Source organism: Musa acuminata, chromosome BXJ1-4 (genome assembly GCF_036884655.1).
Source record: "Musa acuminata AAA Group cultivar baxijiao chromosome BXJ1-4, Cavendish_Baxijiao_AAA, whole genome shotgun sequence".
In the NCBI taxonomy this organism is placed as follows: Eukaryota; Viridiplantae; Streptophyta; class Magnoliopsida; order Zingiberales; family Musaceae; genus Musa; species Musa acuminata.
The window spans coordinates 22,064,738-22,082,340 of NC_088330.1; the positions used below are offsets into that span (position 1 = coordinate 22,064,738).

Sequence of the window (17,603 nt, forward strand, 5' to 3'; positions counted from 1 at the left end):
CTCTGAGGCATCAAAACTTGGAGAGCCAAATGAGTATTCGGGAAACGTTGCTCTTATAGGGTTTGCTATCAGAGTTAGTATGGCCTCCATCACGTGGCTTCGCAAACTTCCATCGGTGGGCGACATCTCCCTGTCAACGACTGGCTACCGGCAGCCCTTCTCCTCCGGCGGTACCTGTCTCTCTTCTCTCTCTCTCTCTCTCTCTCTCTCTCGCTCTTCTCCGTTTCCCAATAGCCATCGCCCTCCATCTTCTCCGCATCTCCTTGTCTCCCTTCCCTCTCCGCCTCAGGCAGCCCCCGTCCCCTCTCTTCTCCCTTCCTCAGCCACCGCCGCCACCTTAATGAAAGGACCCACAGAAGGCATGATCTGCGCGTATCTATTCTGAATGTTCATATGATTTTATACATGATCACACATTTGGCCAGAAACTCGCCTCAACATAGCAAATTGATGTCTATTTTGGAATTATTAATTCCAACTTTGGGGATCATGCACAGTTTATTTGCTTCAACAATTCAAAATTTAGGTGGCTATCATGTGCAGTTTATTTGCTCTAACAATTCAAATTTTGGGTGTGCTGATAAATTCCCAGAAATCAGCTCTATAAAAGCAATTGGATCTGTAAATTCTTGTAAGGTCATCCAAACTATGATACATACTGTTGGTTGGCTATGATAGAACTCAACATCATTTGCTAGTAAATGCTGGTGTGACATTGTAAAGCTGTCTCTCACTTAACAATAAATGATATGTTATGGTCTATAATCTGTGTGTTGTAAAATTATGCGTCGTTTGTGTGTTAAATTCATTTTCCATGAGTATAACTTTTGATACGACATTGTCTTTGTCAGTTAATATATGCATATGGGTCCAACATTGGGTGCTCATCAACTTTTGTCAGCTTAAAAGTCCTTAACTCAATTGGGAGAAAAAGGAATAAAACGCCTTTAGAAACCTTTAGAACACCCTTAGTAGTTACTGTTGCCGCTTCTTCTCCGGTGATACTCATATATGTTGAAGAATGCAGGCAACCCATTTGTCTTCTGGTTATCATGACTCTTTGCCGTAGTAAGGTCATAGTATGAGTCCATCTCATGGTTTAAGCTAAACAAGTCAAAAGCAAGAATCAAAATTTGGGATACAGAGTCTTCTGGTGCTACTAGAATGATGAAAGTCTTATGGTTTCTGCTTGTTTTATGAGTTATATATAGATTTGTTACAATTTTGCAAATGCAATCATAGCAGTTTAAAAAACGAGAATGGAAACATAGACACTTTATGAATACAGCCTGCTGTAAGTCTAATTAATTGGCACTGCACTTTACATTTTTTTTGTATAAATTATTTCAAATTGGTCTTGAGAACTTGTGTATTTTTCATTGAAGATTTTGAGTTATTTTCATTGATTTTGTCCTACACATGGTTTTTGTTACACTCTAGATAGTTTCCCTTTGTGCTCTAGAGAAATTTAGTTGTCTTATTCTGCAAATTTTCCTTGTCACTTAGGACGAAACAAACATGGAGAAATCTCGGGACATGGAAAACTTGATAGATTAGAAATCATGCTGTTTGTGCAGGATGGAGAAGCTGCTTTTTGAGGCACCACCAGGATACTATTCATTATGTTATATAACCACATCAATCCAATGGAAGTTTATTATACAATGAGAAGTTCTGAAACTATTAAGTAGGTATGTGATGCAAATAATTCATTCTGTAATCTGTAGCAAGTGCTATGGGGTAAGTGGTGAGAGTATCTAGGTTGCAGGAAAAGAGATTTTTATGTCTGATTTAGAGAGGAGGTTGACTTATGCTGAAACAGATGCTGAACTGAAGGGTTAAGGACCTTTTGATTTTATGTTTCTACAAATTTTCTTTTCTCTACCATGAAAATTTCCTTTATTCATGAATGTGTTCTCCGGTGGATCCAATGTGATAAGTGCAAAGCTGGGCAACATCAGATCTGTGCTATTTTTAACGGAAGGCATTGCAAGCCGAATAAGTTTGCCCAAATTGCTACCTGGAGGAATTAGAAAGTGGACACAACATGAACCACTAACCACAGAGTGCAGCTATTGGAGCACGTGGCTCATCAGGAACTTTGTTGAGTTACCATATTGAGCAATGATAACTTGGGCATCTCAAACAAGAGAGAGAGAAGAAAGGGCAAGAATATTGGAAACTAGTGTTGATGAGGTAAATTTTTATCACTGGAATGCATGTCTTAGTCGGAACTCGTTCATGTCAGCACACAGGCTTTGAGCTAGTTTTTCTGTAGATACAATATATGTGCCTGCTTTTAAAAGAAATCATTCTAAAAAATATACTGTACTTGTATGGAATTATTAATCCGAGTAAAAATAAAGTCTCTTGCCTTTTCTTCTGAACACTTTGAAACAGTTTTCCTTTCTTTCTAATAAAAACATTTCTTTACTTATTGTAATTTCATTTGTTAGATTTCCACGTCAATGAATTTAGCTGATTTTTCCAAAGGATATTCTACTTATGCACCAAGTGAGTTTTCCTAAAATTCTTTATTTTTTAACTTGTGCTCTGTTTGCATCTTGTTTTATATAAATCGTTGTTCTTTGTCGTTGTATCGTAGTCTGGTTGCACTTTGTTTTTTTCATCAATCTTAAGTGTACAATTAGTTATTTTTTGGCCTACTGTGTATTTGAGCGATATCAAGTTCTTTGCTTACCTATCATAGGACCTTACAGCTTCTTGTTGTGTGTTCTATGCTAATCCCGCGTAGGTCATTATTTCAGAAGTCTTGTATGTTCTTTGATGATGATGGGCATTTTGATGTTTCTTCAAAGGAAATTTTGGTTTGCCGGTCGTCAAAAGAATCCTGCAATCGCATAGGCACTTCTAGACGTGTGGCATGTCTACATAGATATGACCGTTAAGAAAAGTGGTAAATTGTTCCTCGTGAGTATATGTTGTTTCTCTGTAATATTAAGAACATTTCTAAGATTTCCACCGGCTTTCTCAGATTTGGGTTTTAATTCCTTTTTTCCCCATTTTCTTGCAGATGCTATGATAGAGGACGTCATCTAATCGTTGGTCATCGAGGATGAGAGACAGCAGGGACATCTGGGAAACCTTTGAGCACCTCACCTAACCGCACAAGTCGTCAAATTCAATCGGAAATTTAGCTACGGGGATATTTTCTTTACTGCAACAATGAAAAATTGTACTAGCTTTTTGGATTATTTATTGGACAAATTTTTGAAAAAAAATCATAACTTTGTGATTTTGCAGTAGAGTGCACCAAGTTTAAAAGATTTTCACAAAGCGTTTTTGGCTGTGTGAAAAGATCATTTTATCCTTGTGATATTAAAAAAAATTTATCAATTTATCCTTGGCGAGCGAGGAAATCTCTCTGCTCAATTTCATTCTTCATTCTCTCATTCTATCATGGTATCAGAGCGGCGTTCTCCTCTTTGAGTCTTTCAACCTCACCCATCAGCTTCACATCAGGCCATGGAAGCTGCTGTATCATATCTTCCATATGTCATCATCATCTACCTCTGATGCTCCCATTACTGTTCCCGCAGGGAACCATAGTATCTTCCCACATACAAACCTTATCTCCATAAATGCAGCAACCCTCATCCCCTTCAAATTATCCAATGGTGGTAACTACGCACCATGGCGTGCTCAATTCTCTAATATACTATTTGGCTATGATCTTCTAGGCTATGTCGATGGCTCTCTTCGTTGTCCACCGGCGATGCTCAACATCCCAGGCGCATCTGATCCAGTACCAAATCCGGATCACAAACTATGGTTACGCCAGGATCGCCTCATCCTTCAAGCAATTCAAGCCTCGGTCGCTGGATCCCTTGCCCGACTCATTTCTTCATGTGACACTGCTGCCGAAGCTTGATGCAAGTTGCAAACCACCTTGGCCAATCGTTCTCGCACTCGCATGCTTAGTCTTCTATCCAGCCTCATGAAGATAAAACAAGAGGGAAGTAATATTGCTGATTATCTACATAACATAAAGTTTATCATCGATAACTTGGCCTTGGTAGGTCATTCCCTCAGTGATGAAGAAGTTACTGTTCATATCCTCAATGGCCTCGGAGATGAGTACAAGGAATTGGCAGCAGCAATACGGGCACGTGATTCACCAATCACATTCGAAGAACTTTTCGACAAGCTGATTGACTTTGAGATATATCTCAAGCGCGAGGACAAATCGCTAGGACCATCCATCACAGCTCAAGTCACTCAAAAAAGGAGGGGCAATTCGTATAACAAGATTGTCAACAAAGGTTTGACCAAGACACCTTCTGAACCTATGAGCTCTAAACCAACTATTCCTCCTCCTCATCCTCAACATTCCAATCACAACAACCAAGGTGGCTTCTTCAATCATCCGCAGTCCTGGCGCCCTCACTACACAAACCAACAAAGAATTGTTTGCCAACTATGTGATAAAGTCGGTCACTCTGCAAAGGTCTGTCGATCTCGACCCAAACTTCCTGCTCAATCACATTGGCCTCAAGCAAATCTCACGACTACTCCAACGACCAGTGATCATAATTGGATTGTGGACTCTAGCGCATCCCACCACATCACCTCAGATCTCCAGAACTTGTCCATCCACAACAACTATGGTGGCACTGAGGACATCATCATCGGTGACGGTAAAGGAATTCCTATTACTCATACGGGTTCTACACTGCTTAATTCACTTACCACAATCTTTACACTCGATGATGTTTTATGTGCACCTTACATTAAACGAAATCTCATTTCCGTTTTTCAATTTTGCAAACAAAATAATACCTCCATTGAATTCTTTCCTAACTCTTTTCTTATTAAGGATTTGAGCACGGGGGCATCATTGGTCCAAGGCCAGAGTAAGGACAATGTTTATGAATGGCCGTCACTTCCACAAATAAAACAACCCACTGCTTACTCCTCCGTTGCAGCTTCAATCGATGTGTGGCATCGTCGTCTCGGTCATCCCTCTCTCCCTATCCAAAATAAATTACTTTCTCGTTATTCTCTTCCTACTCTTACAAATAATAGGGTTGTCACTTATTGTGATGCTTGTCTTCATAATAAAAGTCATAGACTTCCTTTCAGTGTTTTCTCTATATTATGTTCTAAACCATTTGAAATTATTTATACTGATGTTTGGGGCCCTGCTCCTGTTACTTCTTTTGACAAGTTTAGCTTTTATGTTATTTTTGTCGACTATTTTACTAAATACACATGGCTATATCCTCTTCATCATAAATTAGAAGTTTCAAAAGTCTTCACCAACTTTAAAAAGCTGGTTGAAAACTTCTTTCAGTTTACAATTAAAACAGTCTACTCTGATGGTGGAGGTGAATTTCAAGCCCTCACATCCTACCTCTCAACCTGTGGCATCCAACACCTTAAGTCACCCCCACACACTCCTCAACTAGTTGGCTCTGCTGAACGTAAACATCAACATATCGTAGAAACTGGTCTCACACTTCTACATCAAGCCTCCATGCCACCAACTTTTTGGTCTGCCGCCTTTCAAACTGTTGTCTACCTTATTAATCGTTTGCTCACTCCAATTCTTCAATACCAGTCTCCATTTGAAAAACTATTTTCCAAATCCCCAAACATTCAAAAACTCAGAATATTTGGTTGTTTATGTTATCCGTGGCTACGTCCCTATGCCCCACATAAGTTAGTGCCAAGATCTAAAGCTTGCATCTTCATAGGATATTCTCTTGAGCATAATGCCTTTCGGTGCTACGAACCATAATCTCAAAAAGTCTTTATTTCACGGCATGTTGTTTTTGTTGAATCTGCCTTTCCATTTCAAAACCATGAATCTCCTACCATTCATACCACTCCGACAAATATTCATTCCTGGAGTATACATTCGATCCCCTCAAACGAACCTCCTCCCACACCATCCAGTCCTATTGTTGAAGATCCACACTCTTTTGTTCTCCCGGTTCAACAACTCTCCACTCCCCCCATTCCTTCTCCCCTTCCTTCTTCACAAGTCTCCCCTACCATTGAAGTCGTATCCTCAGAAACACAACAACTTTCTTTACCTAGTGCCATCGATGTATCTCAACCTCTCTTGCATCCTGTCGATGCCTCTCCACCACTCTTACCAATAACACAACCTGCAGTTCCTAGCCATCCAATGACAACACGCTCAAAAAGTGGTATCTTTAAACCACGTCAGGTTCTCGACCTCCATACTATCACCAATTCTTCTCTTGAGACCAGTGAACCCACCACAATTACTCAAGCACAAAAATCTTCACATTGGCGTCAAGCTATGTGTGAAGAATATGATGCTCTTCTACATAACTCCACATGGACTCTTGTACCTTCTCATCCTGCACAAAATATCATCGGGTGTAAATGGGTATTCCGAATTAAGCGAAACCCCGACGGGTCCGTTGCTCGATATAAAGCACGATTAGTAGCCAAAGGGTTTCATCAATGACCTGGAGTTGATTTTACAGAGACTTTTAGTCCTGTAGTTAAACCCACAACAATTCGGCTTATTCTAAGTTTGGCCATCTCTAGAGGTTGGAACTTACGACAACTGGACGTTAACAATGCCTTTTTACAGGGGACTCTAACTGAAGATGTCTTTATGCAGCAACCCCCTGGCTTTGTTCATCACCAGTATCCGAGACATGTTTGTAAATTACAAAAAGCCATTTATGGTCTCCGTCAAGCTCCCAGAGCTTGGTATACTGAACTTGGATCGTTTCTGATATCAATTGGCTTCATCAACTCCAAGTCTGACACCTCTTTATTCCTCCGACAACATCATGGCAATTCAATATATCTTCTAGTTTATGTAGATGATATTATTGTTACAGACAATGATCCCTTGGAGGTTCAGACATTTTTAAATCAATTGGCTGATCGATTCTCTCTCAAAGACTTAGGACCATTGAGCTACTTTCTGGGAGAAGCAACATTGACATCCTCCGGTCTCTTCCTCTCTCAAAGAAAGTATATTCAAGACTTATTATCAAAGACAAATATGCAGGATGCGAAAGTAGTTGCTACTCCTCTCTCTACTGGTGAATCACTCAAATTATGTGATGGCAGCCCTACCACGGACTCAACTCAATACCGGCAAGTACTTGGCTCCTTACAATACTTGGCTCTCACCCGTCCAGATATCTCATTTGCAGTCAATAAATTATCTCAATACATGCACCAACCTTCTGCTATACATTGGTCTACGGTTAAACGAATTTTGCGATATCTTAAAGGGACCCTTAATCATGGTCTCTTTATTCGCAAAACCACTCAACTTCATCTCCATGCCTTTGTTGATGCTGATTGGGTGGGAAACTTTGATGATAGAACCTCCACGTCAGGGTATGTCATCTTTCTTGGGTCTAATCCAATCAGCTGGAGTTCTAAGAAGCAAAAGACAGTGGCCCGGTCTACAACTGAAGCTGAATATCGTGCTATTGCTACCACTGCTGCTGAACTCAACTGGATCACAAATCTCCTCAAGGAACTCAAAGTTAGCTTTACTCATACTCCCACAATATATTGTGACAATGTTGGAGCTACCTACTTATGTGTCAATCCAGTGTTCCACTCGCGCATGAAACACATCACCATCGACTTTCACTTCGTGCGAGATCAAGTTGTCAGACATCAACTTCGTGTCTCTCATGTCCTTACGGCTGATCAACTTGCAGACTCACTCACGAAGCCTCCAAACTATTTTTGTTTCATCGATCCAAGATCGATATCCTTGACAGGAGCTTGATCTTGCGGGGACATGATAACAGAGAGATTTTCTCTAATAAAAGAGAGATATTCTCAACTGCATAGCAGATGAGATTTCCTCAACTGCATGAGGAAATCTCTCTGCTCAGTTAAAGAAATATCCTCTTTCACTGTCTATAAATAGACTTCACATGATACTACTTGAAGTGTGCCTTTTTGCTTTATCCTTATAATTTCATTCTTCATTCTCTCATTCTATCACGGGCGACGATGGGATTGCAAGGGAGGCGACCAACCCTCGCACGAGGATTGCAAGCGAAGGGAAGAAACCTTGCGCAGTTGATTCTCTCACGAGGGTTGTGGGTGATGACGAGACAACGAGACCTGACGAGTGAGGCCTCGCATGAGGGTCAGAGTTGGAGAGGGGCGGTGAGCCCTCATGCGAGGGCTGTGGGTGGTGGTGGTGGGATGACGAGGGTTGATGAGCGGGTGTGTGCGGTGAGCCCTCAGTCAAGTGTAACGAGCAAAATGTGTGAAACAAAGGTTTTGAAAATTTTTGAGGCACTGTTACAAAATCTAAAATTAGGATTTTTCTTTTCAGGAATTCATCCTTATTTATTCTTATTTCCTTTTCAAATTTAAATTTTTGCGTATGTATCGGTTCCAATCAAGATGACGTTGAGACTGACACGAACTCATCTGGCTAACTATATTCAATTCACAAATTTAGGAAACACTTTTCGATCTCTGTCTCAATAGGACGTGACAAGACCAAGCCAGACAATCTCGTCACTTAACAAGTATGATAAACATTTTCTAGAAGCTACAGAAAACAATGTCTTGTGCAACCTTGACAGATTATCCAAACAGTCTACACCTCATGAATAAGCTGCCGTTCGTGGGTTGCGGAGGATTGGCATACATAGCAATGCTTAAAATTAGCCCTGATGGCATACTATGACAAAGCCTAAGTAGATGGCATACCATAGCAAAGCTTCCGTAGGATTAATTGCAGTTCTGAAATCAACTGGAATTGGATTGGTTTTTGATGATTTTGATTTCAGTTCTGAAATCGTCGAATCTAGTTTTAGAACTATGGCCAAGTGTACAGAGATAGGTGCTCACGACACTTGTGGACGAGGATAATGAGATCCGGGCTCATGGTAATAGAAGCAATGATAGACTCGTTGTGAGAGGATAGGATAGCATCAATGGGGCCCGTAATTGTGATGGAGAGTGGGTTGGGGGAGGGAGGGGAGCAGGATAAATGAACTAAAATAAAGTCATAGATCTGGATGATCTTCGACGAAAGGAGACAGAAAAGAATACAGTCATGATGATAAAAAGAAAAAGTATATTAATTTTTTAATGATTAATGATTGGCTTTTCATGAATATATCGACAAGGAGAAAGTGAGAGACATTGTCACGATCCTTATCTTTTTTTTTTTTCTAATCATTTCGAAACAAAATTAAAATTATCGATTTCGATTCTAGATGGATAGAATTGGAGCCCCCTAAACATGACTGTTGATTGATTATATATTCGGTTCGAATCAAACCTATCTATGCTTTAGGTGTGTAATCATCTAAATTAATTTTAATGCGCCATTAATTAGGAGGCGGACTCCAATCTTATCTATAAGAACATGAAAATTTGGACCTCGTCGTGGAGGAAAGGACAATTGATTGAGGGTCTTCCATCACCTAAGCCGGTGCTTCGTCCCCGAGTTACGTGTGGAACCAGCATTCCAAGTGGACGGGGATCCGCTGCTAGCCGTAATCTTGCTAGAATACATCTCATCCGTAGAGGAGTCGCGTGGAAATTCAGGGCACCGACGACATTATCAACGTCTGACAGTAGACAACATGCGTTGACCGACGACACGATTGCGACGTCGAGGTGCCGGTGTGTGACAAACAATCCAGATTTCTCGAATCATAAAGCACAGTATGACCAACGTCGTCGTCCTATTTAGTCTCCTCCCCCAAATCGAGTCATTAAGCTTCCCAAAATCCCCGAAAATAACATTAGTGAAAGGGAATCGCACTGCGGCGGTCGCGGAGGAGGAGGAGACCATCGACCTGCCGCCGATGCTGGGATTCTTCGGGATCTGCCTCATCTGGTTCGCTATCCACGCCGTCGCCTTCGAGGATGAGGGCTCCGTGTCTGCCGACCTGGGCCTCGCCGTCTTCGCGCTTTTCCTCACCGGCGTCGTCCTCGTGATGCTACACGCGTGGATCGCCGTCGACCCCGATAACCGCCGCTGCCGCGCCCGCGACCTCGCCCTGGCGGCCGCGGGAGCCGCCCTCCGGCCCCTCCTGCTCGACCTCGCTCGCAGAGAGCTTGTGGTCGATACCGATGTTTGAACCTCTCCGTGATTCGGGTTTGGGTTGGAGATTGCTTGTTGCAGCCGTTGACTTCGCGGTAGTCAACGTATACATACTGAAATATGGTTTACTGTGCAAGGAATAGCAAAAAAAAAAAAAGAAAAGAAAATAGAGAGCTCCGATCAAGAAAAGAGAAAGGAAAAAAAAAGAATTTTTCTAAGTGCGGGAGTCCAAAAAAAAATAAAAATTGATGACTTAATGATAGTCACAACATAACAAGGCAAAGATAATTAAGGTTGTTCATTTGTTTCTTTTTCTTTTATATTGAAATAGGTCTTGTTTTATAGTATTTAGGTTGTCAAAGTGGGTCAGACCCAATCAAGAGACACTTTCGCATTTGTCACAAACGAAAGTTTTGAACGTCACTAAGTGACATAGTAAATACCGAGAACAATTGCACGGATTCTCTGATCATTAATGAGTCATGCGATGGTGCATCAAATTATTGTAACTATTGTTATGGGATGACACTCATCCTGATATCAAAATTGTCATCTTTGATTGAACGAGCTGCCCTGTTAGCGTATAGTCAACATCTCTATCGGTGTCACGATGTTAACCCCATGGGATCGAGCCCTTTTAATGAGTCGACCAAATCAATATGATTTGCCATCGAGCTTCAAACGGGTCGGGACATGATGTTTTAGTTGATAGGCTATTGATAATGTCACTCATTATCATGCGATATTTTTTTAGCTAGGTTTCTCGGCTTTGATTATGTTAGGACCAAGTCGGCACTAAGAGGTAAATTAGTGCTTTCATAAAGGTTACGTCGATTCGAAAATCTCGCTCGATAAAATAGTATCAAAAATATGTTTAACTTGAAAATGTTCGTAAGAATGTAATGAGCAAGTAAAGAAGTTTGCAATAAAGGTAAAATGTAAAATAGAAATGCAAACTGAGTTTTATAGTGGTTCGGTCGTCGCGACCTATGTCTACTCCCGATTCCTCTTTTGTCGAGGCTGTAGGGAATTCTGGGGGCGACATCACATGTGCAACGAAAGAACATAAAACAAAAATCCCTAAATTTCCCATAAATTATGTTCATCATCGTGCGAAGATTGATGCGAAAAATTCGTAAAATTAAAAACTGCATATATGAAAGATTGTGTTACATAGGAAAATTGTATATCCTTGAATCCCTGTAGATCTATAGGAGAGGGTGAAGGAGGTCAAGCGTCCTTCTCTCTAGCGGTGATCCACACAATAGGGTTGCGATGACGCTCCTTAAATCTCCAAGCTTGCTATCTGAGGAGAAGGGGAGAGGAGAATAGGAAATGACAACCAAGAGAAGCTCTAGCCTATGAACCTTTGGTTCCCTCCTATTTATAGAGGCCTCTTATCAAATTAACCATAATGGATCCTGCCCTATAAAGTGATAAAATATCAAATAATAATAATCAAGTCACATGTGCCATCACTCACGTGATTGGCTTGTAGAGTACCTATGACTAGTAATCTCTCACTTGACCTAAATCTAATCACCTCTGTGTTTGATCCCTATCAGACCCCTTTGACGCTTAAAGACAATATGAGATAACAACTTTGTTAGTGGATTAACGATGTTATCTTCAAATGGAACTCTTTCGACTACTATATCTCCTTGGGTCATGATCTCTTTGATCAGGTGGAACCTCCTCAGAATGTGCTTAGACTTCGGATGAGACCTGGGTTCCTTTGCTTGAGCAATCACCCCATTGTTGTCGTCATATAAAGAAATCAACCCCTCGTTGCCCGGCACGACTCCTAGATCTGTGATGAACTTCTTCATCTAGACTCCCTCCTTTGCTACCTCCGTTGCAGTAATGTACTCCGCCTCTATGATCGAGTCAGTAGTAGTATCTCGCTTGAAACTCTTCCAGTATACTACTCCTCCATTCAGGGTGTACACATACCGTGAATTTGACTTGCTATTATCAATATCAGACTGGAAATTCGAGTCCGTGTAGCCTTCAACCTTGAGGTTATTACCTCAATATACTAGTAAAAGATCCTTAGTCCTTCTCAAGTACTTAAGGATATATTTTACTACTTTCTAGTGTTCCAAGCTTGGATCCGCTTGATATCTACTCGTGACACTCAAAGCATTCGCTATATCAGGCCTGATACATAGCATGACATACATGATAGACTCTAGCGCTGAGGCATAGGGTATCCTATCCATGTTTGCCCTTTCTTCAGGAGTCTTTTGGGATATACTCTTAGAAAGCGATATCCATGTCTTATCGGTATAAGATATCTCTTGAAATTTTCTATGCTAAACCTTTTGATAATAGTGTCTATGTACCTAGACTAGGACAAGCCAAGTATCCTCTTAAATCTATCTCTATAGATCTGAATCCCCAAGATATATAATGCTTCCCCTAAGTTCTTTTTACAGAAGTGTCTAGAAAATCAAGCCTTTATTGTAGATAATATTTCTACATCATTCCCAATGATCAGGATATCATCCACATATAACACCAAAAAGGTGATAGCAATCCCACTTACCTTCATGTACATAGAAGACTTATTTTCATTCTTAACGAAGTTATAAGATCTAATTATCTCATTAAATCTTATGTTCTAACCTTGGGAAGCTTTATTTAATCCATAAATGGACCTAAGCAACCTATATACCTTATCTGAGTAGTCCTTGGACACAAATAGCTCAGACTATATCATATACACCTCCTCCTCGAGATTGCCATTGAGGAACATGGTTTTCATGTCCATTTGCCAGATCTCATAATCATAGTGTGTTGCAATAGCCAATAGTATTCATATTTATTTTAGCATAGCTACGGGTGAGAATGTTTCGTCATAGTCAACACCTTACCTTTGACGATACCCGTTAGCTACTAGCCTTGCTTTATAAGTCTATACCTTTCCATCTACTCCGATCTTCTTCTTCAAGATCCACTTGCAACCGATGGGTACAATAGCCTCGGGTGCATCTACTAGGTTCTAAACCTTATTGGAGTATATGAAATCCATCTCAGAATTCATGGCTTCTTGCCAGTTCCTAGAGTCTATGCTCGTAATAGCCTCCTCGTAGGTCCGAGGATCAATATCCTCAATATCCTCTCCTCTAATATATCCCACAGATCTCTCAGGAGGATGAGATACTCTATCGGACCTACGTAAAGTCAGAACTTGTGTGCTAGGTACCTGAACAGACTAGGGCCGTGGAGTAGTGCTTGAGTTAGATTCTCCAACCTCATTCAACTCTATCATGCTCCCATTGTCTCCACTAAGAATGTGTTCCTTCTCAAGGAACACCGCTATCTTGGCTACAAAGACCTTTTGGTCCTCGAGATGATAGAAATAATACCCACAAGTTTCGTTGGGGTATCCCATGAACATGTACCACTCCGTCCTTGATTCAAACTTATCGGGGTTGTTGAATCTCGGATTTTGATGATGAAGTCAATTGTATATTGTTTGATCTATGTTGAATCTCAGATTTTAATGATGAAGTCAATTGTAAATTGTTTGATCTAATTTATATATTGAGAAAAGTGTGCAGGATTAACTATGATAGTAGTAAGACATAAAGCAGGTGTTGCTGGAGTCAAGATCGAGATCTCATTGGGAGTTCGAGAGTTTGTCGGAAGTTTGGACGTTTTGTCACGGACTTAGCTGGTTTTGCCTAAGTCGTGCGGCACCCTTGCGTGTCCGTCCGCAAAGGTTAGCCTCCCCGAAGCCTCCCATTGTCCCTTAGGACCAACAAAAGAGAGAATGGGTTAGAGAGAACGCCTCAATTGGGATCCACAAGCAAACATATCCGAAAAATACTTCATAGACAATGCAAATTACAAACAGACTTTACAAGCTCTGAACAATTGCACAACAAAGGGTAAAATGGTTCATTATAGACCGAAAATCTCTCGCATGTGTCCACATGACACAACCTTTATTTACAAGCCTAAAAGGCCACCAACCCAACTAAAATGGGACTATTAAGCCTTCGGCCGCCCCTCTATATGATGTACAAGGCATGAATATGCCAAAAGACATGGACATACATAAGCATTACATCAAACATCTTGTTTAGAAGTTTGTCCGTGACATTCTCCCCCACTTATTCCTTCGACGTCCTCGTTGAAGCCTTTGTCGACACTGTAACTCCTCGCCCTTGCTGAGTCTTCAATCTTCTGCTCTAGCTACAATGCACCTCTTGGCTCCCAACTGCTCTCCGCTGCTGTTTTTGAGTAGCCGAACCTTTGATCCGCCATGCTGCTTCAACTCACCAATGACTCTGACTCTGGTGTGGGGTTGGCTGAGTTGTGTTGATCCTTGTTGATTCCTGTGGATCCTCCAAATGAAGGAAAAGACCATCCTTACTGCGCTAGTCTCTCAAATTCCTCATGCTGCTTGAACTGGGTGGATGCTTGTTGGAGCTTTAACGAGCGTCGTCTCGTAAACTTATGAAGATTTGGGTCCTTCCTATACAAAATTTGCTCATTGACTCTTCTTTCACTTAGTTGTCACATCCAAGTAGGTTCGCATTACTTCCGCTTTCGATTGGCATTTCGTTGGGAAATGAAGCGGACAATCTACTCTCAGTAGCACTGATCACTGTTGGTGAGGATTTGACAACTATTGTCTTCCATTATCTTCGAAGGGTCTTTGAACTTGTGCAGAGCTCCTCTCCTGGATAGATAAGAGAATTGGGGTACTCGATTTCGCCCATTCTCTTAAGAGTTGAGAAGGCAAAGGTTACTTGACTTTGCCCGCCTCCGCGAGGTTGTACTCCATGCATCGAGCTGGTTACTAGCATTCGCCTGCTCTTTGCTCACACTTCTGAAGCACTTGAAGTGTTTGCACTCCTTGCATTGAGTTAGTTACTGTGATTCACCTTCTAAATGCCATCGAACTTCTGGAATGCAAGAAGTTTTCACCCCAACTTGGAGTAATTCTCTCATAGGTTTGGTCGCCTCTGGGATTGTACCGTCTTCTCCATCAACCCTGCCGCCTACTCCACTGATTAGCAAAGGTACAACACCACGTACTGCCTGCTTCGTTCCTTGGTTATGCACTCTTGCATGACCCGAAGTCCTTCACTTTTGGCTATCTTGATGAGAAGCTCATTGACACCGGTCTTACGAAGTTCCTCGGCCTATACCCTTTAGCCTTGTCTCGGTACTTGGAGATTGCCTCTGCATGCTCCACCTCCTCGGCCCCTTTCAAGACCAAGCGCTCTCCCTCCATGAGAGCAAGGGATCAATGACTTTCACGGAAGTCCCGCCTCTGCGGTACCATGGCGCTGCCATGCCCATGGCCCTACTATCCGTCGCCTCACATCTGTATCCCTTTTCTTCACGATCAGTAGATATGTCTCCATGGCACTCCTTTAAGTCCACCTCCATTCTAACTGATGCTTGATTTTGGGTAGCTAAGTCCCTCTAGACTTATCGTTGCTTCCTCGCCCCTTTCGACCCCCTGCTTCAACACCTCTGTGTTCTCCAAGCAGTCCGTTTGGTCAATGGAAAGACAGACTGCAACTCCCATGCATGGCCTCTGCTAGTAGGGTTTGCACCGATTCTATTCTCCTTAGCTTCCTTGGTAGCAACGTTCGCTTACTCGATCTTGTCCTCTGACTTGTCGGGCTCCCTTAAGCGAATATGAGCTCTGGAGCAGTCCAACTCTCCAGCTGCTTCGATCATACCTCTACATGATCAAGTCCCTCCCATGGGACTCACTGGTACTTGCATTCAAACTTTTCCCTTGGTGGAACCCAGCCCCCATATGCTGATGACCAAGGTTTTCATCCGATGCAAAATTCGATGCATGCTCGGAAGACCCGCCTCTGCGGTACCATGGCCTTCACTCCTTGAATCCATAGCCCTTCTTGCCGTTGTGTTGTTCACCGAAGTGGAGCTCCTAGTAGCTCCCGATCATACCTCCATATGATCTAATCCCTCGCGGGACTAGATCGTGTGTATCGTATTGCCACGAACTGTTCCACCACGATCCGCTGCACCATGTCGCCTCCTGGTGACATCTCCATTGCATTTTGATCGTTGTGGAATAAACTTGAATTGTGAACCCTCCATGTGTGGCCTCTACCAATACATCGCAAGGTCTCTTCCACCTTTGATTTTGTTCGCTCCTTTGACAATCTACTCTCAGTAGCACTGATCACCGTTGGTGAGGATTTGATAACTATTGTCTTCCATTATCTTCGAAGGGTCTTTGAACTTGTGCAGAGCTCCTCTCCTGGATAGATAAGAGAATTGGGGTACTCGGTTTCGCCCATTCTCTTAAGAGTTGAGAAGGCAAAGGTTACTTGACTTCACCCGCCTCCTTGAGGTTGTACTCCATGCATCGAGCTGGTTACTGGCCTTCGCCTGCTCTTTGCTCACACTTCTGAAGCACTTGAAGTGTTTGCACTCCTTGTGTTGAGTTAGTTACTGTGATTCACCTTCTCAATGCCATCGAACTTCTGGAATGTAGGAAGTTTTCACCCCAACTTGGAGTAATTCTCTCATAGGTTTGGTCGCCTCTGGGATTGTACCGTCTTCTCCATCAACCCTGCCGCCTACTCCACTGAGTAGCAAAGGTACAACACCGCGTACTGCCTACTTCGTTCCTTGGTTATGCACTCTTGCATGACCCGAAGTCCTTCACTTTCGGCTATCTTGATGAGAAGCTCATTGACACCGGTCTTACGAAGTTCCTCAGCCTCTACCCTTCAGCCTTGTCTCGGTACTTGGAGATTGCCTCTGCATGCTCTACCTCCTCGGCCCCTTTCACGACCAAGCGCTCTCCCTCCATGAGAGCAAGGGATCAATGACTTTCACGGAAGTCCCGCCTCTACGGTACCATGGCGCTGCCATGCCCATGGCCCTACTATCCGTCGCCTCGCATCTGTATCTCTTTTCTTCACGATCAGTAGATATGTCTCCATGGCACTCCTCCGAGTCCACCTACATTCTAACTGATACTTGGTTTTGGGTAGCTAAGTCCCTCTGGACTTGTCGTCGCTTCCTCGCCCCTTTCGACCCCCTGCTTCAACACCTCTGTGTTCTCCAAGCAGCTCCCTCTAGTCGATGGAAAGACAGACTGCAACTCCCATGCATGGCCTCTGCCATCACGTTGTAGGGTTTGCACCGATTCTGTTTTCCTTAGCTTCCTTGGTAGCAACGTTCGCTTACTCGACCTTGTCCTCTGACTTGCCGGGCTCCCTTAAGCGAATTTGAGCTCTGGAGCAGTCCAACTCTCCAACTACTTTGATCATACCTCTGTATGATCAAGTCCCTCCCATGGGACTCACTGGTACTTGCATTCGAACTTTTCCCTTGGTGGAACACAGCCCCCATATGCTGATGACCAAGGTTTTCATCCGATGCAAAATTTGATGCACGCTCGGAAGACCCGCCTCTGCGGTACCATGGCCTTCACTCCTTGAATCCATAGCCCTTCTTGCCGTCGTGTTGTTCATCGAAGTGGAGCTTCTAGTAGCTCCCGATCATACCTCCGTATGATCTAGTTCCTCACGGGACTATG

At 42.5% G+C, this 17,603-nt stretch overlaps 1 long non-coding RNA gene across 6 annotated transcripts; it reads left to right on the forward strand.

The window, feature by feature from the left end:
* The first annotated feature begins 22 nt into the window (after positions 1-22).
* Positions 23-3,259, forward strand: LOC135650375 (uncharacterized). Of its 6 annotated transcripts, XR_010501516.1 has the most exons (5): positions 23-170; positions 1,507-1,691; positions 1,941-2,196; positions 2,820-2,931; positions 3,035-3,259. It is a non-coding gene; the product is annotated as an uncharacterized LOC135650375 (long non-coding RNA). The 6 variants fall into 6 exon arrangements; XR_010501513.1 differs by lacking the exons at positions 23-170; positions 1,507-1,691 and having other exon boundaries at positions 1,757-2,196; positions 2,756-2,931; XR_010501515.1 differs by lacking the exons at positions 23-170; positions 1,507-1,691 and having other exon boundaries at positions 1,757-2,196; positions 2,756-2,917.
* Positions 3,260-17,603: the final 14,344 nt, after the last annotated feature.